This window comes from Mycteria americana, chromosome 1, assembly GCF_035582795.1.
Source record: "Mycteria americana isolate JAX WOST 10 ecotype Jacksonville Zoo and Gardens chromosome 1, USCA_MyAme_1.0, whole genome shotgun sequence".
NCBI classification, from domain to species: Eukaryota; Metazoa; Chordata; class Aves; order Ciconiiformes; family Ciconiidae; genus Mycteria; species Mycteria americana.
Genome location: NC_134365.1, coordinates 212,469,971 through 212,478,061, shown reverse-complemented (window position 1 = coordinate 212,478,061; position 8,091 = coordinate 212,469,971).

Below are 8,091 nucleotides of genomic sequence, written 5' to 3'. Positions count from 1 at the left end.
GCTCAGGGACACTCTTCATGCAAATTAAGCACCTTGTTTCCAGAATCAAAACATTCTGTTCTCATCCACCAGCTGTCACTTCTTGAGCTGTGTCAGAATGCCCAGTGGGTAATAACAGGGTTGTCCCTGAGCCCCTTTCTCTGGTCTTGCACCTACCAGAGCCACAGTATACCTCCAGAAACCTGGAGCTGTCTCACACGATATATATACTAAAGACATATCCAAAACACAGTTCATCTGCAGACATGGAGCTTCCACACACAGTTTCACAACTTGGGCAGTCCCTCATCACATCTACGCACAAAACCTGTTAGAAGAGGACTCTGAACCTAAGCTAGGAGCTTTAGGTGCTACAATCAGGGCTAAAAGTAGAATCGTATTCTCATTTTTCCAATATTCAGCCTCCCTGTTATTAGCATATTACTTCTTCCCATGTGTTTGAGGCTGAACTACAACATTTGCAATACACTACTTTTGTTTTTTTAATTTTTCATATGGCCTGAAGTTCCTAGAGCTGAATCCTCAAGAAACAATACTCTGTTCTCTCTCTACACTCAAAAGCTATTTTTGTTTGAAATGGGCAGGGTTTGTTACAATTAAGATCATGATGGAATAAAAACAATGGTGTTGCAAACCAGGAAGCTCATATAATAATAATTTTTAGATCTGTGATATCTTTACATTTGGGTAGCCCAAAATGATCATATTGGTACTAGTCTACAAAAAAGTCTTCAGACTCAGTTTATGATCATTGAAATCTTGCCTTGCTGCTTGGGCTGAAATTATGCGTTCACAAACTTTCTGATAGGGATGGCACCTTAGAATACTTTCTACAACACAATAGAATGCTTAGAGAGAAGCTGCCTAAACTAGCAAAGAGAAAATCCCTGCATCTCTCCTCACTATGTTTTTTTTTTTTCTTTTCTGATGACAAAGGTGAACTACTGCATATATCTAAAAATCTGTTAGGCCATACAAATATGATGGGCAAGGATATGTCTGAGAATCACTTTGGAGTTTAGCAAGTGATATTCTCAGATGTTGTATAATTGTGCATTTTAACAGTGTCAGAAACATATGTCCTGATGGGATTTAGATGCTTCAAGTACAAGGTGGACACAGGAAAGGATCTGTGAATGCCTACAGATATGAATTAAGGTTCCTTCAGGTACAATTCATTACTAAGAAGTAAAAAAGAATGTCTTTCTCATGCAAAGTTTTGTCAGCTCACATTGCAGAACAATTGGAAGGCAGACCTAAAAAGCTATGCAGCCGGCTTTGCAGCCATAAGATTAAATTTAAATGAGAAAAAGGGCACTATTTGTCTTCTGATTTCCGAGTGTGTAGGGTTCACGCTTTTTCGAGCTTTTCTGTACACCTGTGACCAAAGAAATTTAATTTTCTTAAATAAAACGAAATCTGAGAATCTCACTTAACCACATCATTTTGCAAGCTAGATATGGAACATATAATCCTTTCCTTCTTCTAAGTATTTTCATAGGCGTTTACATGATGGTCCTGATTCTTAGATAGCACAATCTCTTGTAGTTTTTGACTGTAATATTATGACTGTAATTGAGCTAGACCACCTTATATCTGATCCCAGATCTCATCTTCAAACCAAACTTTTTTGTTTAATCTTGCCTCACCGATTTTCTGACTGACCATTTCTAGTCTGATGTCATGTACTTTAACTGTTCACGTTCCTTCACTTCAGGATGAATTATTCATCATTTGGACACACTCCAAAATGCATAGACACTTTTTAAAGACTGACGATAGTTCATACCATTAAAGGTAACCATCTCTGCGAAACATGCTTTCCTTTTCTGACCCTGTCTCCTGCTCTCCTGTAGAAAATGCTTTCAGCTTTCAGAGTTTTTTCCCTGAATATGGTCTTCATTCTTCGTTAAATTACCCAGTCATTGCTCCCCACAAGCATGTGGTCCCACGTTGGTCTGGAACATATAAAGGGTTATTGTATTACACGGTTATTTGTGACCTGTAAAATTGATACCAAGTTTATTATAGTGCAGCTGACTTGGTTTCAGATTTCAGACATTATTAATCATAATAGAAAAGAGTGTAACAGCAGGAGCATGTCTGATGGAGGAGACTTCAGACTGAGATTCGTCCTACATGTAGGTTGAAAAACAGTTAAAACTATCCATATTTTAAGCTGAATTCCTACCTTGTGAGATCTCTAGTTCCTTACTTTTGCTTTCAAGGCTTCTAAACACATAAGGAGACTTATGTCCTTGGAAGCTTAGCATTGCTTTTATTTGTGAAAAAATAAACCAAAAAAGGCAAGTAAAGCTCAAGATAGACAGACAAGCAAAAATCCCAGTTCAGGACTTCCTTATTTTGCACTAATTGTTGAAATAGCTTTGCAAAATGAAGATTTATGAAATATTAAAGGATAGATTCTTTAGTGGGGTAATTTAGAGGGGTAAAATTGCCATGGGGTAAACTGGAATTATTCCCATGATGTGAACAAACCTATGTAAATGAAAACAGAATCAGAGTTTAGGTGAAATCTGTTGCCTAGATATGGTTGACTTCCATCTCATTGAAAGTCATTAGTATAAATCTAACACTTGAGCAGGAAAAGGCCCAGACACACAAGGAGAGGGACCCATGGTTAGTTCCTCTTCCAACACAGTTATAGTAGTAGTAGTTAGAAAAAACAAAATTAAAAAGTATACTACAACAAGAAGTGCTTCTTGTAAGTAAAATATATATTCCTACGATTCCTGGGTAAATTCATCAGGTAGGAAGTGTTTAAGGAGCTGTGGCTCACACAGGACCCCATTAATGCCATGTTGTGGGGCAACAGCTGTGCTATCCCTGCAACGGCACTGAGGTGCAACAGTGAAGCTCCTTGCTTGTATAATGACATTGAGGACAGCAATCAGGGAAAGACTCACCAGACACTTAGATAAGTAGCTCCAGCTTCTCGTTACAATACGAAAGACTAAGATTTTGAAGAGAGACAACTTTTTATGCCTCAAAGGTATAGGCTAGCAGAAAGCCAGAAAAACTTTCCCAGTGGGCAGATGCTTTTAAAGCTGCTTTCTTGACCCTTGGTTTGAAATATGCAATACTCACCATGTCATTCCCAGGATCTTTGCAGAGACAAAACACAGCATGCTCTTTACTATGCTGCTATGCCTTCATTTAGTTAGGGTCACTATAAGGGGTTTCTGCATACTGTGGAGGGGACCAGGTGATCTGCCACATAATCTTTGAGAAGTCGTGAAAATTGGAGGACATCCCAGAAGACTGGAAGAGAAGGCTAATGTCACCCCCATCTACAAGAAGGGCTTAAAGGAGGATCCAGGAAATTATAGGCCCATCAGTCTTACTTCAGTCTCTGGGAAAGTTATGCAAATCCTCCTGGAGGCTATCACAAGTCAAATGAAGCACGTGATTAGGAAAAGCCAACAGGGTTTCCCAAGAGCAAATCATGCTTGACAAACCTGATTGCCTTCTACGACAAAATAACCTGCTCGGTTGATGTGGGGCAAGCGGTGGACATTGTCTACCTAGATTTCTCTAAGGCTTTCGATATGGTTTCCCACAGCATCCTCCTAGAGAAACTGATGTGTTACGGTCTAGACAAGTGGTCTGTGTGGTGGGTGGGGAACTGGCTGATGGGACACACCCAGAGGGTGGTGGTAAATAGCTCCTTTTCAAACTGGCAACCTGTCACAAGTGGGGTTCCCCAGGGATTGATATTGGGCTCAATGCTGTTTAATATCTTCATAAGTGATCTGGATGATGGGATCAAGTGCACCTGGATGAAGTTTGCTGATGATACCAAACTGAGTGGGGAAGTGGACACTTCGGAAGGCAGAGCCACCCTGCAGGAAGACCTGGATAGGCTGGAAGAGTGGGCTAACAAGAACCATATGAAGTTCAACAAGGACAAGTATAAGGTCCTGGGAAAACATAATCCAGGAGTGCAGCACAGGCTGGGATCTACCCGGTTGAGGAGCAGCTCTGTGGAAAGGGACCTGGGGGTCCCGATGGACAACAAGCTCAGTATGAGTGAACACTGTGCTGCTGTGGCAAAGAAAGCCAACAGGATGCTGGGTTGCATCAACAAGGGCATCACCAGCAGAGATAAAAAAGTCATTATCCCACTCTCATCAGCACTTGTCAGGCCACACCTGGAACACTGTGTTCAGTTTTGGCCCTGCTATGCAAAAAAGATGTGGACAGGCTGGAGAGGGTCCAGAGAAGGGCCACAAAGATGACCAAAGGACTGGGAAGCCTGCCATATGAGGAAAGGCTGAGAGAACTGGGTTTCTTCAGCCTTGAGAAAAAAAGGTTTACCGCAGACCTTATCACCATGATCCAGTATTTAAAGGGTGGCTACAAAGAAGATGGAGATGCCCTTTTTACAAGGAGTCACATGGAAAAGACAAGGGGTAATGGGTACAAATTACTCCTGGGGAGATTCCAATTGGACATGAGGAAAATTTTTCACAATGAGAACAATCAGCCATTGGAATAATCTCACCAGGGAAGTGGTGGATTCCCCAACATTGGACACTTTTAAGATTCAGCTGGACAGGGTGCTGGGCCATCTTGTCTAGATCGTGCTTTTGCCAAGACAGGTTGGACCAGATGATCCTTGAGGTCCCTTCCAACCTGGTATTCTATGATTCTATGACTCTATGATAAAAGGTTTGGTGTTTTAAACTCATATTTAATTTCAGACTTGGGATTAGTCTTATTGAAGGCAGGAGGCACCCTCTTACAGAGTATTTAAATACTTTATTGAAGAGACCTGAGCTTTGCAGCCTACCTGCAAACACAAACATTAGACAAAATTTATGGAGTGAATCATTAAAAATTATTTGCCCAAGTCTCTTCAAGAGCTCAAAGACAATGTGTTGACACTACAAACACAGGAGTGAAGGAGAACAAAACAGAACCATTTATATTGTGTTTCTTTACTCTGTCAGATCCTCCAGACGGCAGAAGCTCTTAGAAACTGCCAATTTATTTTAAGGGTGTGCAGGGATATTCAGCACTGATAGCAAATAATTTTGCATAAAGCTTAAAATTCTAGTACATACAGTAAGGCTAAATCCCCAGAGTACTTCTCAGCTTTGAACAGTGCTGCTTAGGAAAAGAAGTGATTGTGTATGCAAGAGAAAATCAGTAATAAAACCCATCTATGCTGAAAACTGGAATACCAAATGGGGAAATAAATAATGTGCTGCTTCAAAGTAAGTCTTGCCACACAAATCCTATAATCACTGTGAGAAAAAGGGATTATGTAAATATATTTGGTGATTAGCAAAATTACATATTCAAAATTATTTAATTTTATTATCCACTGAAAGTTACACAAATACCTACTGTACCTGCATTTTTCCCATCTGCCTCTTTGTCATTTTTGACTATTATCTACAAGCTAGACAATGTATGAACCAGGTGATGAGCTAGATTTTGTTTAACAAACATTTATCATGTATGTACCATGAATGATTTCAGAGCAAAAAGGACAGACTGATGGTTAAAATGTATGAATGAGAATCAAGAAATCTTCGCGCTGCCTTCACTTTCTTACTCACAGAAAGACAATTATTTTTATATCTCATTTTTGAGGTAGGCAAAATGCGCTGACTGCCTGGCCACAGGTTCCCTTGGTCAAAATGGACTGCATCATACATGGGAGTAGGACACCGGCAAGAGATAGGAGCAGATGGAGAAGAGGAGGAAGGCTGTGAGGCATGGCAAAAATGATGGTTGACACTTGCGTAGTCAGGTAGCCAAGGCCAGAACGTAAAAGGGACACCTTTGTACCCTCCATCCATCCCAAGAAAAGGAAGGGGTGTCCAAAGATTGAAAGGCACTCTGTCAGCCTCTGGTGAAGCTACAGGGAGAGAAATAAAAAAGGAATGACAGACAGGCCTAAACATCTTGGATTGCAAAGGTCAATGGGGGTAAGAATATTTTCTGTTAAGAAGGGAGTTCCAAATTGGAGAAAACAGTATAGTAGCAACAGTGTATAAAAATCCAGGTCAGATAACTCTATCTAGATGTGCATGGGTTGAGTGGTGACCCAGGGATGAGGGCAACAACCTCCAGTACTCAGATGAAAATTACATATGATCCTAAGACGAAGATGACGAGACTTTATGTAAGAGTCCTCCCTGAGAAGACAGAAGATAAAAGAAACTACTTGGAACCTATGACATGAGAGACTGTCTTAATTCACTATTGTATTTTTTTAAGATGCAAAATAACAAAAAACTCTCAGGTCTGACAGAGGGAGCCAGAGCAGGTACCATAGCAAGACAAGGAATGGTGCAAGACAGAGCTTGCATCAAAAAAGACAGCCTAAAATGGCAGGGAACAGTATGTGGCCAAGGGAGAGGAGGCACCTAGGCCCTCACCAAATGATGAGCTCTCCTGAGATCTGGCCTTGCTACCCAGAAAGGATTAACAACCTCCAAGTGCAGCTGAAATTGATGTGGGAAGGGAATGTAACACAGGGCTTAGCTGTTGCCTCTCCAGAGGAAAATATATTAAAGTTATTATGGTTATAGTTTTACTTTAAGCATGAACTATAATTATTGTACTTACCTACCTGTAAGGAATGCATTGCCTCTCTTGATTACAGGTGTTCATTAACCATTCTCTTTCGTTTTTTGTCTGAGTACCAGGGAATGTATTACAACAACCTGAGACTAGGTAAGGTCTTGGTCTAGGGATTTGCAATTGAGGCCCTAAAATTCAAATCTGATCCTTGATGCTGCCAAATAAGTCACACTGAAGGTTAAATGTGGGTGTCCAACACCTATGAAGTCCCATACCCAACAACGTCTGAACACCAGTCTTTACTGAACATGTCTTTATGACTTTATGCTTTATCCACAAAGCAGCAAAGCATCATGTTGTGGCGACAGGAGCATGGAGAGACAGGCAAACTCAGGGCGAGGTCATTGTGGTGCAGGGAAATCAAACACTACTGCCTTGTCTTCAGAAATACTCCGATCACTGAAAGACCCTTCATCTCCAGCCAGAACTCCCATGAAAATAAATCACAGGGATAGTCTAACAGAAAGGATATGGAACTTGAAGGAATTGTGATTGAGTTTTGATTCAGCCAGAAGATACCTGTGGCATTTTACACTGCACCTAATCCAGTAGCACTTCAGGTCATTGCCAAGAGAGACAGTCACTCTCTCCTCTCCTTTCTCCTTACTCCAACTGTGTTGTGTCTCCTTCCCCATATGAAATCAAATAAACCCCTCGAGGATTTAGATAAACAAGGAGATTTCATGGAAATCTTTTTTTATTCATTTGTTTGCATGTGTGGTAGGTTAGTTTTCTGTAGATCAGCTGGACCAGCTGACTCACTTCAGTTTCAGCTCTAGTACACGGGAAACAGTAGAAGTGCATAGCTGGGCACAGAAAGCAGAAGGAAACAGCACCTCGGGGTGCACTGACAAGTCGTGTGAGTTTGAAGGCTTCATCAAGTTACAGATCACATCTCTCCTATTCACAATTTTTTCTCAGAATAGAATTAGTAATTTTTCCCTTCTATATAAGGAGATGGACAAAACACAACTCAGTAATGATTATGGACCACTAAGCAGCGAGGATAAAAGCAGGTAGAAAGTAGATAGCAGACCGATAGTATCCTTCCTCAGGGCCTTTCAGTTTAGCAGAGCACGTTTGACTTTTTGACTTATGACTTCCCACAGAGGAGTTATCAGCAAAACTTTTTTTTTTCCCTAGAATGAAGCTTAGAAAATAAGGTTTTTCATCTGTCAGCAGTATTGGTATTAAGAGGAAGTTAAAAAAATGAGAGCAAGGAATTATCCTGAATCAAGATGAAAACTCCAACACAGCACAAGAGGTTGAAAAGAAACCAAGTAAGAGAACTTGGAATTATGGCATCTCACTTGAGTTTAGTGTTGGCAAACAGGATGTCTACCAGCCAGGCACCCTGAACTCTCTTTCATCACCAGAGAGAAAGAGGCTGTCTAGAGGCTGTGTCAAGGTCAAACACTTGTCTTGAGAGGAAGAGCTTACTCTTCATTGCATTGACTACCTCAAGCTTAGAAG